The 15,506-nt window shown below is 45.3% G+C and overlaps 1 protein-coding gene and 2 pseudogenes across 1 annotated transcript in view; 2 read left to right on the plus strand and 1 right to left on the minus strand.

Annotated features, from left to right (window-relative positions):
- The window catches only part of PIK3C2B (phosphatidylinositol-4-phosphate 3-kinase catalytic subunit type 2 beta), a 257,575-nt gene that overhangs the window by 52,637 nt on the left and 189,432 nt on the right, over positions 1 to 15,506 (plus strand). The gene's annotated exons all lie outside the window — the stretch shown is intronic.
- Positions 4,852 to 4,970, minus strand: LOC135051761 (5S ribosomal RNA; annotated as a pseudogene).
- On the plus strand, positions 13,953 to 14,071 carry LOC135051762 (5S ribosomal RNA; annotated as a pseudogene).

Genomic DNA, 15,506 nt, shown 5'->3' on the forward strand with positions numbered 1-15,506 from the left:
TCTGCAAATTGAGCCTCTCACTTTGCTTTCAGTTTACCAGGTACTTAGGACTAGTATTTTTGTAACAAAAGAATTGTCAGAGGTTCTCAAGTGCGGTACTTAAGGCACCCCCAACAGTACGGGTTTTAAGTATATCCATAGCTCAGCACAGATGATTAAATCAAATTGACTGAGGTACTAATTAAGTCACCTGTGGCCAAGCATGGATATACTTAAAACCTGGACCTTTGGGGTGCCTTGAGGACCGTGTTTGAGAACCTTTGTTACAGTACATTGTGCACTTTTTCCTCAGTTTTTTCCTTCTTTTTTCTCAGCTTTACGCCTTAGATCGCTAGATATTTAGGATTCGTGATTTGATGCTGATAAGTTTCAAAGTCTTTGATGGGGCTATTTGGCGTGATTTGAGGATAGTTGTACGCAGGGACGGACTGAGGCTGCTTTTTGGCCCATGCATTAATGTGTGCGCGCTTGCCTCCACACGTCACAAGGGGCGCCAACACTGCTTACGGTGGCATGCTGCAAGTCAGGGGGGCGTAGACTCACGGCACGCGACCATCTTTCTTACAGACATGCACATCGAGGGGGCGGGCGAAATAGAGAGCCAGAAGCTGCGCTACGTGCGGCTATCCCAGCTCTCTCTGTGGCTGCACCAGCCCAACAGGCCATCGGCCCTTCTGGCATTTGTTTTTGCACCCGCTGAGTAGCTCCCTGCCTGCGAAGCCTAGTTGCGCTGGCAGGCGGCTACTCGCCAGCGTCCCGGGTCCGCTGCACCTGCGTGTGACATCATGAAGCCACCCCGGCCCACCCTCTCAATGGTACGGACACGCTGCGCGTGCGCACTCCACAAAAGGTTTCAGACTGTTGCTGCCGCGATCCAGTCTGTATTACCCCCTCTGTTTGCAAAATTTGGGGCCATTGTAGAAGGAGGCTGAGGCATTGGAGAGCAGCATAGTGATATACTGTAGGTAGCTGGGGGATAGCTCAGGACTTTCCCGTTGACACTCTTTCCTCTAACACATCAGACTACATACACTAGATTGTTTGATACTGCGGTTGTAAGTCAGGAGTAGTAGTGTTGCATTAGGATACTTCCACTAACCAGGAGAATGACTGCTCCAGAAAAGATGGGGAACATGACTGCAGTCAAAATTATTAGGAGAACGAATGGGGTAATCTGTAGTCTGGATCTTGAATTTGGAACATTTTGTTTTCTCCCGGGGGCACTGGTTTGGCGTAATTTAATTTGAATTGTTATTATATTAGTATTTATTCTAGGATACTGCACCTGTCACAACCCGTGCAGTTGTTCTTTCCTGCCAGGGGTGTCTGCTGTGGTGCTTCTAGCACACTCTGGTCTGTACCAGGAGATGAATTGTAGAAGATAGAACAGACAGGTACAAAAATATATAAAACAGATTTGTCTGTATTCACAAAGGAGAAAAATATACCAGTAACAGAGTCAGCAATGTGACATCTGGAGGCATATATCAAACTTTTGAAAGAGCTAAAGTCGAGAAGTTGAACATACTGTAGAAATCAAGCTTCTGTCATTTATCTAGCACAGTCTATAAAATGGCACTTGGAAGCTGATTTGTTATTGCTATATTCAACTTTTTTACTTTATCTCTCCCAGTGGTCTGACACATCTCCTCCTCCCACCTGAGGAGGAGGTGTAGTTACTGAAGGGGCCTAGTGTTTGATATTGGGTCGTAAGAAGATTTACTATCACTGATTATTACAGCAATAAAAAGCGAGTGATACTCAGATCCCAGTCCGGGATTAGGTCAGGTGACAGATGCTGGAATCCTGACACCACTCTGAAAACCGGTGGTTGAACCCCGAATGATAGCATCCAAATGTAAGTATTGGGGTGAGGGCTGTGGTTAAGGCCCGGGCGGGGGGAGCGGAAAGGTTAGTCACTACAGGGGAGTTGGCCGTAGCCGCCCTCCATGTCTTCGCCCTAGCTGCCATCCTCTGTGATTAGCAGTAGCCGACACCCCCCACTATCTTGGCCCTAGCCACCACCCCAGGCGGGTTAGGGTAGGGGGCAGGGGAGTGAATAATGTCCGGATGAGGCAGTTGGTCATGTGACCGCCTGTATACCGACCATCTGTATATTATATCACACCCTTTGGTAAAGTGTGCTTTGAAATTAATTGGCAAAGTGTACTACAAAGCCTTCCTTTGATCTACAGCAAAATCCCGTTAAACCATACAGGAAGTATGGTTTTGTTAGGTAACTTTAAATGTTCTAATTGTGCTGCAGGCATCTTGGTCAAGTCACAGAGGAGACCGAACCTGAATAATTGCAGCTACTGGATGATGGGAGTTGGTTTCTTCATCAGTGCAAATAGAGCTGTGACTGCAGGATATCCTTCCTCTACCGGGACTACATTTTAAAAAGCTACAAAAATAATTCCTGAGTTCACAATAATAAAGCAGACACCTTATGTTAAGCTTTATTACAGATATTGTTTCAAAACAATGAAACAGACATGAAAAAGTCACACAGAGGTCATATAATTTCAATTGTGTGAATTACGTGTTGCAATTGCTTATAAACATGCAGCAAAGAACAGTCATTTTTTGTCACTGACTGCTACCAGACCTGCACGTTCAGTTCCGTCTCAACAACAGTAAAGGCCCCTGGGCACAGCAGTGCACTGGAGCCCCTACCCATCCTCCAGCGGTAGGGGTGGAGGGTGCTATCAATGGCAGCTTTGATGTCCCACGGGCAGTAGTAGGTGTTATATCTTCCACTCCCCATGTATTACCTGGAGCAGTAATTTCTGCCAATTGCTTCTTTACTGCACAGATGGGCCTGGAGGGAGAACACTAAACTGTAGAAGGGGGCCCTGGTACATGACTTCCAGGGTGGTAGGGGCTGTTTAATACATAGGGGAGGGGTGGATAGTGGATTGGGCTTAATAGTCATCATTTTCTGGTGGGGGGGGGGCAGATTGCTTGACTGCAGATATCTCAAGTTCCTGAAAACAGATTTCTTAGCTTTGAATGGGATAAAAAAAACTAGGGAGTCCCACCTTTCAGGAGGTACTGGGGACTTGGGGATCAGAGTTCAGGAGCCAGAGCAATCCACCAACGAAAAAAAACAAACTGCATACCAGGCGTGTGGAGCTGGAGCAGGGGCCAGCTGGCTGAAGGCTGACGTCCCTGGTTCTGGCCATAATAGAGACAAGCTGTCAGTGTACACCAATAGGGGAGAGTCCCAGCTTTTGGAGTATATCCTCACAAAAACTCTTAATACCCCTTTCACACCGCACAAATAACCCGGTATCGGCCCGGCATATTGCCGGGTCAACGTGCGGTGTGACAGTGCCATAGCCAAAATTCTGGGTCGCCTCATCTGGCAATTCGACCCGGGAATAAAGTAGTGTTATTCCCGGGTTGAATACCGGGTCAGTGTCAGTGTAAACCGGCACCCGGGTTGATGCGACCCGGGACCCGTTCACTACAACCAGGAGCGGCTGCGCGGGAATGAGCTCATCTCCCAGCTCCGACCCCACTGCCGGCTATGCCCTTGCACCGCTATGGCAACCCGCCCCAACGTATTGCCGGGTCGGGGAAGCCAGCAACAGCGTGTAATGCCACCCGAGAAGGACCCGTTTCCAATTCCTGGGTGGGATCCGGCATTGGCGGTGTGAAAGGGGTATAAGTCAGACAGAACCCGAGCTATCTGGCTTGGAAGAGCAATTAACAGAATTGGATAGGGACCACTACTTTGAAGTTGGATATCTCCGGTTCCCCAGGGCCGATTTTTACCCCTGGAAAGAGGGGACACCCAGCTATCAGCATAGGACCCTTAGACTCCTGGGGCCCTTGGGCAAGTGCCCATTGAGCCCATACGAAAAGACGGCTCTATGCACGTTATTAGCTTCAGTCAAATTTATATAAAACGTTACACTTCCCTTTCTTTTTTATTTGCCAATACATTGCATTTTCTTAGTTTATTTGTTTTAGATTCCTGTAAAATGTGTGGTGCTTTATAAATGTATAAAAATCCACCTCCCCTATATTATCAAGTGTGCTCACTTCAGGATGCAGGAGGTGCTGCGATTAGGTCTGGGCAAACAATTTCTAGTGTACCGCCCGGTTCCTGTACTAGATAAACATCCATTTATAGAGCAAGTAATATGATATGAATTTATTCTCACCCATTCTGATTCATTTTTGGCAAAGTAACATTTCCATTTTCTGGGACTGCATAAATGTGTGCTTGCAATTATCCTTGTATTGATAAATGGGATTTTGCTCCCTTGTTACATTAACAAGGTATTGTCAGAATCACTTATTAGTACATAACTAGTGCGTACCTCCCAACTGGCTGGCTGTTTTGGCTGTGTCAGGTGACCTGGGAATTCAACCATGGCCCATTTCACACCGCACACCGACCCGTGTCGACACGTCAATATGCCGGGTCGATGCCGGATTATTTGTGCGGTGTGAAAGGGGCCTTTATGGCTCACATGAATTTAGGACAAAGGCCCAGATTTGTCAAGCCTGTTTAGAGTGATAAATTGTACAGTAAGGGGGAAAGAGAAAGAAAAAACTGACCTTTGTTGGGAGCACTCCCACTTGGAAACAAATAGTATTATAGATAATGAGTAATAATATGAAAAATGAAATAATTAAAATGTAACCTTTAATTATATTAAACTAAAATATTGGTACACCAGTTATATTGTTTCACTATATTAATGGCTAATAAATGTAAGCCACCTGGTAAAGCTAAATTGTGAAGATATCGATGAAAATACACGGCATTAATCACCAGGCTCAGAGTACTTGGATATATGGAGTTGGTACTATAACCAAATTAATGCCGTCAAAAAAAACCTACAACACCTGGTATTCCTTAGTGGTCCACCACCTAAGTACTGACCAGGCCCAACACCGTATTGCTTCCAAGATCAGACGAGATTGGGCATGCGCGGTGTGGTATGGTAGTAGATCAACATTGATCTGGCAATTTCTACCACTAGTATATGAATGGTAGAGGGATATTGGTAAGCACCTTGTTACCAAATTGTCCGAGTAACCTCTAGGGAGAAAATATGTGTTTTAACCATCATTGCACCAAAATGTAACCCAAATCTGTAGGTATACGTGGATTTAAATCATGTGGTTAAAGGTTTCTCAGCCCGCAAGAGATGCCTGTATGTTTCATTATGTGCTGTGCAGCACCTATGAAAGTTGGGTTTGCGCTGCGAATAAGGCAGATATAGATCACTTTTTTACTGATAACATGCCACGGTGTTAGTATATGATCCAAAGAGAAATCGTCTCTATTGGTTAATTGGATCACCCTATTAAAGGAAAAACAAGGTTATTGTGAAAATATGAGCTCAAAGATTATACATACACCTCCTATTATATCATAATCAAATAATGTGCAGAACCAAGAATGATATAGAAATTATTAGGAGGACAAAAGACAAACAAGTTGTATAGCAATCTCAATTATCCAATTAAGAGCTAATTGATGCCATATTGCATAACAAAGTATAGATGTTTGTCTTTTAAAAATAGGAAGATTTTGTCACAATAACTTGAAAAGCATGTATCCACAGTGTATCTATAAAGTGTCCGTCTTCCATGTAATAGACGGACAGGATTTGCCAGAAAATGAACCCAAGGAGGGGATATATACAATAATCCCCAAAAGAAAGATCATATGCTAGGTGATTTTTTTCCTCAATACATTTTGCTATGATATGCACAATAGTTTTTATGTTCCAAAAAAACAATGATAATAACTTGCATATGGATAGGTACTGATACACTGTCATATGATTACTGGCATAGCATTTGCCAAAGAGACCAATGCACACTGTTTCTTAATAGTATATGTGCAATTGCAAAGTGAGTTTGACGTGAGACAAAGTGGCAGATAGGACAATGCATTAATTGAATTTTGCCCGCTCTTAGTGCGCCGTTATCCACTGAGCTCAGACGTCAGTGAGATCTGAGAAATAACATCTCCTGTTACTGAGAGAGCGATACACATATGAGGACAAAATGAATACTTAAGTGTCCATCTGCTCGTGCCAAGCCGCTGATCGCCGAGCTCCAGCGTCTATGCTGCCTCTCTAATCTCCTCTCCTTGCGGTCTCAGGTCATGTGAGCGTCCTCATCATGATCCTCCTGTTCACCTCCCTGACGTACGTTTCACAGAATTAGCTTGTTCACAGGTGGTGTCACACCACCTGTGAACAAGCTAATTCTGTGAAACGTACGTCAGGGAGGTGAACAGGAGGATCATGATGAGGACGCTCACATGACCTGAGACCGCAAGGAGAGGAGATTAGAGAGGCAGCATAGACGCTGGAGCTCGGCGATCAGCGGCTTGGCACGAGCAGATGGACACTTAAGTATTCATTTTGTCCTCATATGTGTATCGCTCTCTCAGTAACAGGAGATGTTATTTCTCAGATCTCACTGACGTCTGAGCTCAGTGGATAACGGCGCACTAAGAGCGGGCAAAATTCAATTAATGCATTGTCCTATCTGCCACTTTGTCTCACGTCAAACTCACTTTGCAATTGCACATATACTATTAAGAAACAGTGTGCGTGGCTACGACGGCTGAGGAGTAGGCAGCGGAGTTCGGGAGCTCCCTGGCCATTAACTCCTGCAATCAATCCTGACCCCCTCTGGTGTCTCTGCCCGGCCGGAATCTATCACCACAGGCTGTGGGCACCGGCGGGCACCTCATCGCGCACTCTCCGGGACTCGTGGAGCGGCATTTCCCGACTTCCAGCCCTGCGGCCTGCACCTCCTCCGGATCCCCGGCCTCGATTTTCGGCGACCCGGACCGCGAGTCGCCCGCAGCTCGAACGGCGGGTTGCTGCTGCTGCCGGAAGCCGCTGAGAGTCTGGAAACAGGGGATAACATCTCCTCTGCCTGTCGGGCCGTGATCTGGGGCCCTGGTAGCTGGAAAAGATTAAGGTACTCCTGGGGAAGGGGAAGAGGCACGGCGGCCATCTTAGAAGCTGATTATAGGCTGCTGCCCACGCATGGTCACATGTAAAATCACCTGATGGGATTCACATATTCTCATATGCCCTGCGAACTGTCCCTGCATTCTGAGACCTTTCTGCATGCTGCTCTCTCCCATTCCTGACAGGATCCTTTAATGCACACTGATTTCTTCTACTACTACTCTCCTAATGACTATGCTAATACCTACCTGAGACTGGAGACAAACTCAGCTATTTATTGTGCACTGCCCTTCCAATATAACATACTGGAACTGCACTTAAATCAGATCTGCCTACACTGCTGTGCTGCACCAATTTCTCACAGTGTACTACGTACCATCATCCTATTTTACTATTCTGACATATTGACTGTACGCGGCTGATTCCCGCCACTGATTATACGCGGCCTGGCTGCGTCCGTCATCTAGCCACAACCCTATACTATAGCCTTAATCTGGGAAGTGTGTGACTGCTCCTGCTCAGCATGGTGGGGGGCGGCCGGAGTGCGGCCGCGGCCAAACTTGAAAAATTTACCAGGCAACCCAACCCTAGGGCTGCACCGGCTCCTTCTCAAGAAGCCTCTCCAACACACTCGACCTTCCCTCCTGAGACAGCGGTTGATTCCCCGGAAGTGGTGGGGGCCCCGTCTATTCAACAAGTGCTGGAGGCTATAGCCGGCAGTGAACAGCGTCTCTCCGATAAGATGGAAAAGGTGCAGTGCGATCTCTCCTTGCTCCGCCAAGATGTACAGCGTATCCGAGAGAGAGTGGGTGAGGCGGAGACACGGGTCTCCAACCTGGAAGATTTATGTGGTCCCCTTAAGCAATCTGTATCCGGGGTGACCCAGCAGGTCTCCTCACTTCAAACCAAGCTCCTAGACATGGAGGGACGGCTGCGTAGGAACAACGTCAGATTCGTAGGCCTGCCTGAAAAAGAAGAGGGTCCGCAGCCGGAGGAATTCCTCGAATCCTGGCTTAAAGAACTATATGGCGCTGAGTCCTTTACGGCCCATTTTACGGTGGAGCGTGCACATAGGATACCATCTCGGCCTTTACCCCCAGGTGCCCCTCCTCGCACCTTCATCGCTAAATTCCTGCACTATAAAGACCGTGACTCGGTTCTCCGTTTAGGTCGCACGAAGGGCTCGCTGATCCGCAATGGAGTTGGGGTTTCGGCCTTCCCGGACTTTGCCGCTGACGTCCAGAAGGACCGTGCCCAGTTTATGCCCATCAAAAGACGGCTGCGAGACCTCAACATTTCATACTCTATGCTGTTTCCCTCAAGGCTCCGAGTTGTGGCGGATGGGGAGACCAAGTTTTTCAACTCCCCCAGAGAGGCGGCCCAGTGGCTGGACAGATATGCACCGGGTGCTCGGCAACTGGCTCCGGAGTGATCTCCTACGAAAACAGCCCGGGGTTTGATCCACCGGAGGCTTGATCATGGTTCAGGGAGCCCCCTCTCTTTGCACTGGTGGCTCAAGACTTGTACGGCCAAGCGGCGTTGGCTAGAGAAGGGTTGGAGGTTCAGTTAAGAATCTAGCCTTCCTAGCGCTTGGTAGCTAGCTGATTGTTCGGGATATAAGTATGCCGAAGTTGGGGGTGGTATACGGGGAGGGAATGGTTATTTGGGAAGCTGCTAGTTGCGTTTCCTTTTACTATTTTTGGGGTTTTATTTTTTTCTTTAGTTTGTTATTTTTCTTATTCAAGTATTTACGGAGGCAAGGATGTTTCATATTTAGATGCTGTGGCTTACAACGCAGGGCTCATATACGTCATGTTTTATGGGTATTGATAATGCTTATACTCAAAATGTATTTTGGGAGAGGTCCATCCGGGAGGTGTATAGAGTTTATAGGGGGTCATGATTAATCTGAAAATTCTGGCATGGAATGTTCGAGGTCTGAATAACAACATCAAACGCTCTTTGATACTAAATATGATTAAGAAATATGACCCGGATATTGCATGCCTCAGTGAGACCCACTTGGAGGGACAGAGGTTACTGTCCTTACGACGGGCCTGGGTGGGCTGGGCATATCATGCCTCCCACTCCTCCTTTTCTAGGGGGGTCTCAGTTTTGATTAAGAAGACAGTGCAATTCGAGTTGATATCGATTAAAACTGACCCGTATGGAAGATATGTATTTATAGAGTGCAAGCTGAACTCCCAGCCCTATTACATATTAGCAGTGTATGTCCCCCCTCCTTTCTCATACAATGTGCTGCAACAAGCTGCGTCCTTCATAGCCCCCTCCCCTAATACCCCAGTGATATGCTTGGGGGATTTTAATAATGTCCTGGATCTGTCTATGGACCGATGGCACTCCCCACCGGCTGCGCTGGCGGGAGGTGGTCCTACCAAGTTTGCGGATTTTTTAAATAGTTTGCAATGGGTAGATGTATGGCGACTTCGTCATCCTGCGGTTCGTCAGTTCTCCTGCTTCTCCAGTACTCATGGCTCCTTCTCCAGAATTGACCTGATGCTGGTGTCCCCCACCCTCGTCCCTAGGATAATTGACGTCCACTACGAGGCTCGAGGGGTCTCTGATCACTCTCCTCTGATGATGACTCTTGCTGTGGAAAGTCAGAGGGGGCACTCCTATTGGAAATTGCACCCCTCCTGGCTGACCCAGCTGGGGGACTGCGGTGACTTGGAGACTCAATGGGAGGGGTTCTTTGGCGACAATATAGGGTCTGCCCCGGGTACAGTAGTTTGGGACTCGTTTAAGGCGTTCTTGAGAGGCTCATATATTGGACGGATAGCGGCTCATAAAATGGCCTCTAGGGAGAGAGAACAGGCCCTTGAAAAAGATGCTAGAGACCTAGAGTCCCAATATTTATCTGACAACGCCCCTGCGACAAAGACACGATGGCTGGTGGCTCAGTCAGTCTGGTTGGCCCACCTGTCTGATAGAAACTCTCGCTCCCTTCTTTTCAAAGCTACTAATATATATATGCAGGCTGATAGGACGTTGGGCCTTCTGGCCCGCCTTATACATTACGATCGCCCTGGGACCACGATCACCCAGATGTCCGGAGCGGATGGCTCCTTTGTCGACACCACACCGGACATTGCGCTGTTATTCCGATCTTACTTTTCTGAGGTTTATAATTCTCAGTTGCAGCGCTCTACTTCTGATCTTTCACGCTACATGGGGGGTGTCCCGCTACCTGCACTCTCCTCTGAGGCCTGCGAGTTGCTGGAGGCACCTTTAACGCTCGAGGAGGTGACTGCGGCCATTGGTATGTCCCCTAATGGCAAGGCTCCGGGATGCGACGGAATTCCCTCCGAGGTATATAAGAATCATATTGATTTTTTTGGCCCCAAGCTGCATGCCCTATATTTAGATATATTTGCCAGAAACGATCTCCCCCCCTCCATGTCAGAGGCAGTTATAATAGTGATCCCAAAACCCGGTAAAGACCCCAAATCTCTGGACTCCTATAGACCGATATCCCTGATTCCCACCGACGCCAAGATCCTGGCAAAGATACTGGCAATACGGCTTAACACAGTGATAACCTCCCTCATTCACCCGGATCAGACTGGCTTCATGCCAGGAAAGTCCACGTCTATTAATTTACGTAGATTGCATACCATTTTACAGCTCCCACACGGACTCCCTTCTGACTCGGCTGTGGTCTCGCTGGACGCGGCCAAGGCCTTTGACAGCATTGAGTGGGCTTATTTGTGGGAGGTGTTGGCTCGTATGGGATTTGGACCCAATTATATAAAATGGATTAAACTACTGTATCAACATCCGAGTGCCAGGATCTTGGTGAACGGTTATGTATCCCCATCTTTTCAGTTGACCCGAGGTACTAGACAGGGTTGCCCCCTGTCCCCTACGCTGTTTGCCTTGGCCATAGAGCCCCTGGCATGCTTGATTAGATCACACCCGGATATTGTGGGAATATGTACAGGATCACGTGAGGATAGGATAGCTCTTTATGCCGATGACATGTTGCTGTTTTTGCAGGATTACGCCAGGTCAATGCCCATCCTGCTGCGTGTGATAGAAAGATTTGGAGATCACTCGGGCCTTAGAATTAACTGGCCTAAATCATACATTATGCCAGTCATAGGCCCCCCTCCTACTGTTTCCAAAATCCCCCTACCACTGTGTTGGACGGTACAGTTTAAGTACCTTGGAATCCAAATAACTAATGACCCTTCTGATTTTCTCCCCCTGAATCTGGATCCGACCATGCAGTGGGTCATGGGCAAATCTAAGACTTGGTGTAGGCTTCCACTAACGGTCTCTGGCAGGGTTAATCTCATTAAAATGATTATACTGCCTAAACTCCTATATATTATTCTTCAATCCCCGGTATATATCTATCCAACATTCTTTAGAAAATTGAATAGCGTTCTGTCCTCACTGATCTGGGCTAATAAAAGACCTAGGATACAGTTAAATACTCTTACCAGACAGAGATCTGACGGTGGCCTGGCTCTACCTAACTTTCAGATATATTACTTCGCTGCTCAGCTGACTCATATCACTATATGGGCACAAAACTCTGAGACCGACTCTCTACATTGTGAGTTTATCCGTTGTTACTTTCCCTACCTCTCTCCTATGCAGGTGCTACTGAGTGGGAGCATAGCTAGGTTTCTTCCCCCTATCATTTTTCAGGCCCTAAAGATTTGGAGGGCCCTGAGAGACCTCCTGAGATATGACGACCTAGACCCGGATACTCCCCTGTGGTACTCTGACTGGCTCCCTGAATTGCATGCGCTTGAGGGGCGGGAGGTGTGGGCTCCTAGATCGGTGATCTCTGTCTCTCAACTTTATCTAGATACTACATTAAAATCCTTTCAACAGCTGAGGGATGAGTTTGACCTACCCAATTCCTACTTCTTCAGATACCTCCAGCTTCGTCATGCCCTCCAGACCCAATTTGCTGAATCACCCCCGCGAATCCTCCCATTTCCCATCAAGACATTTGTGACCACTTTGGGTCAGGCTAAGATGGTCTCACTTGCGTATGGATATCTTCTCACCAAGCTCCATGCGGACCCCTTGACGCGTCTCCGTGGAAAGTGGGAGGAGGATCTGGGTCCAATAAATGAGGAGGATTGGGTCCTCGCTTTAGAATACCCTGCTAAGGTTACTAAGTCCCTTAGATATCAACAGATTCAATTCTTCATTTTACACAGAACTTATATGACTCCAGCTAGACTGGCTACGTTTGGCACAGGCAGATCTCCTCTCTGTCCTAAGTGTGGGGGGGCGGTGGGAACATACTGGCATTTAGTGTGGGACTGTCCGAGGTTGGGGGTGTTCTGGTCGGGGGTCGGGTCAATTCTGGAGAGTACGGGGGTGCCTGGCGGACTGCTTACCCCACAATTCTGTATATTGGGAATGGGGTGCCTTGCTCCTGAGTCTGGTTCAATGGGTCTCTATGCTCTAAATGTATGTGCCTTGGCTAAGGTTTGCATTGCAAGAGTGTGGATGGCCCCTAAAGGACCGTTAATATCTGCACTTAAGGCCTTAATTAATGACACTATAATTAAGGAGAGATATGTTTACATGAAGCAAAACGCATCAGCTAAGTTTGAAAAAGTTTGGTCTCCATGGCTAGATTCCCCCCACTCTCATCCTGTTCCCCAAATATAGTAGACACTAAAGTGCAAGCATGTCAATAAATTACTATGACTGAAGTGTACTGAGACAATGACGGTTGGGCCCTGTGAGCCCACATGCTCACACACGTGTATGACTAGTGGAGCCCTGAATCAAAATACTCCTTAATTTGCCTCCCTTGCCTTTTTCTTTGGTTGTTTGTTATTTTTCTATAGTTTAGATTACGGGTTTAAATATAAAAAATAAATGAGGACTAATATAGATGGGTGCGGATTTTGTAAGTCATGAAGGTTAGAGCATTAGGAAATCCTAGTATACATCTATACTGAAAATGTATTGATACTTTTTTGATGTAAGATATGTGTAAAACGCGACTTGACATATTTTGAATAGATGTAATGCTTGAGACATGATTATGCTCTGCAATGTATGTACCTTAATCTCCAGACTGCTGAATAAAAATTACTTTATAAAAAAAAAGAAACAGTGTGCATTGGTCTCTTTGGCAAATGCTATGCCAGTAATCATATGACAGTGTATCAGTACCTATCCATATGCAAGTTATTATCATTGTTTTTTTGGAACATAAAAACTATTGTGCATATCATAGCAAAATGTATTGAGGAAAAAAATCACCTAGCATATGATCTTTCTTTTGGGGATTATTGTATATATCCCCTCCTTGGGTTCATTTTCTGGCAAATCCTGTCCGTCTATTACATGGAAGACGGACACTTTATAGATACACTGTGGATACATGCTTTTCAAGTTATTGTGACAAAATCTTCCTATTTTTAAAAGACAAACATCTATACTTTGTTATGCAATATGGCATCAATTAGCTCTTAATTGGATAATTGAGATTGCTATACAACTTGTTTGTCTTTTGTCCTCCTAATAATTTCTATATCATTCTTGGTTCTGCACATTATTTGATTATGATATAATAGGAGGTGTATGTATAATCTTTGAGCTCATATTTTCACAATAACCTTGTTTTTCCTTTAATAGGGTGATCCAATTAACCAATAGAGACGATTTCTCTTTGGATCATATACTAACACCGTGGCATGTTATCAGTAAAAAAGTGATCTATATCTGCCTTATTCGCAGCGCAAACCCAACTTTCATAGGTGCTGCACAGCACATAATGAAACATACAGGCATCTCTTGCGGGCTGAGAAACCTTTAACCACATGATTTAAATCCACGTATACCTACAGATTTGGGTTACATTTTGGTGCAATGATGGTTAAAACACATATTTTCTCCCTAGAGGTTACTCGGACAATTTGGTAACAAGGTGCTTACCAATATCCCTCTACCATTCATATACTAGTGGTAGAAATTGCCAGATCAATGTTGATCTACTACCATACCACACCGCGCATGCCCAATCTCGTCTGATCTTGGAAGCAATACGGTGTTGGGCCTGGTCAGTACTTAGGTGGTGGACCACTAAGGAATACCAGGTGTTGTAGGTTTTTTTTGACGGCATTAATTTGGTTATAGTACCAACTCCATATATCCAAGTACTCTGAGCCTGGTGATTAATGCCGTGTATTTTCATCGATATCTTCACAATTTAGCTTTACCAGGTGGCTTACATTTATTAGCCATTAATATAGTGAAACAATATAACTGGTGTACCAATATTTTAGTTTAATATAATTAAAGGTTACATTTTAATTATTTCATTTTTCATATTATTACTCATTATCTATAATACTATTTGTTTCCAAGTGGGAGTGCTCCCAACAAAGGTCAGTTTTTTCTTTCTCTTTCCCCCTTACTGTATATGCATTGGACCTATGGGAGCACCATCGACAATCACTTTTCATATCTACACAAAAATATTTCTATTGGTAGATGGTGATACATTTTCAGAATTTTTCTGATGGGTCGGTTATCTTGGAAACCACTTACAAATAAACTTTAAACACAACCACCCATTCCTGTGCGGCATCCTTAAATCTAACCTTATACTACCTAGAGTGATAAATTGTACAGTAATAAAGTACCAACCAATCAGCTCCTAACTGTCATTTTTCAAACCCAGCCTGTAACATGGCAGTTAGGAGCTGACTTTTTTTTTAGGAGCTGACTAATTTATCACTCTTCAAGGCTTGATAAATCTGGGCCAAAGTGAGAGAGCTGGTGTGCATGCAATAGAAGCAGGTGCATCTAGTTTGTGTAGAAATTCAGTGTCATCTTTTGACATTGCTTTGTTTGCTGGTGCACAGGTGTATTCATTACTAACTTTATCATAGTTTGAAAGATCCAAAGTTGGTCTGGAAAGCATGAACTGATAAGGGAACCTGAGGACCGAGTTTCAGAAACTCTGTATTCAGTACTATTTTTCTGGAAAGATACTGTAGGTTCAGGAACTACGGGTCTGGGGGTGGAGCTTTTGAAAAAGGTATAGATAGAGCGATAGATGATAAATAGATTTTAGAACAGAAGTCACTCAAAATGGACTTTAAAATAAATAATAATGGAAAGTGCATTTTGGCCCAGGACAGGTTCAGGAACCCAGCTCCTGCTAGTTCCCGCTGACAAATACTGTAGCACTGACTGTATTACTGCAATATATAATACTGTATAAATCAGATTGTAGAACTTTATCTTGATTGATAAAAATAAATAACTGATTACACTTGCCTTCTTTCTTCTTTAATATATTTTTTTGCTGGATTGTCACTTAGTGAAAGCCATGTGTTTGGTGTTGCAACTTCGGTATTATTATCCTCATGGTAACTCTGCCCTGACCTATGCAACTCAGCAGACAATAGAAACCAGTGTAAGAGCTAAGCTGGCATTAGACCGGAACACGCTTAGTGATTTATGTATTTTTCCCTCTTGCACGGAAGTTGGGATTTCCTTTCCATATCATAGTGTTTGGTTTTATTTAAATCTCTA

The sequence above is a fragment of the Pseudophryne corroboree genome, chromosome 2 (assembly GCF_028390025.1).
Source record: "Pseudophryne corroboree isolate aPseCor3 chromosome 2, aPseCor3.hap2, whole genome shotgun sequence".
In the NCBI taxonomy this organism is placed as follows: domain Eukaryota; kingdom Metazoa; phylum Chordata; class Amphibia; order Anura; family Myobatrachidae; genus Pseudophryne; species Pseudophryne corroboree.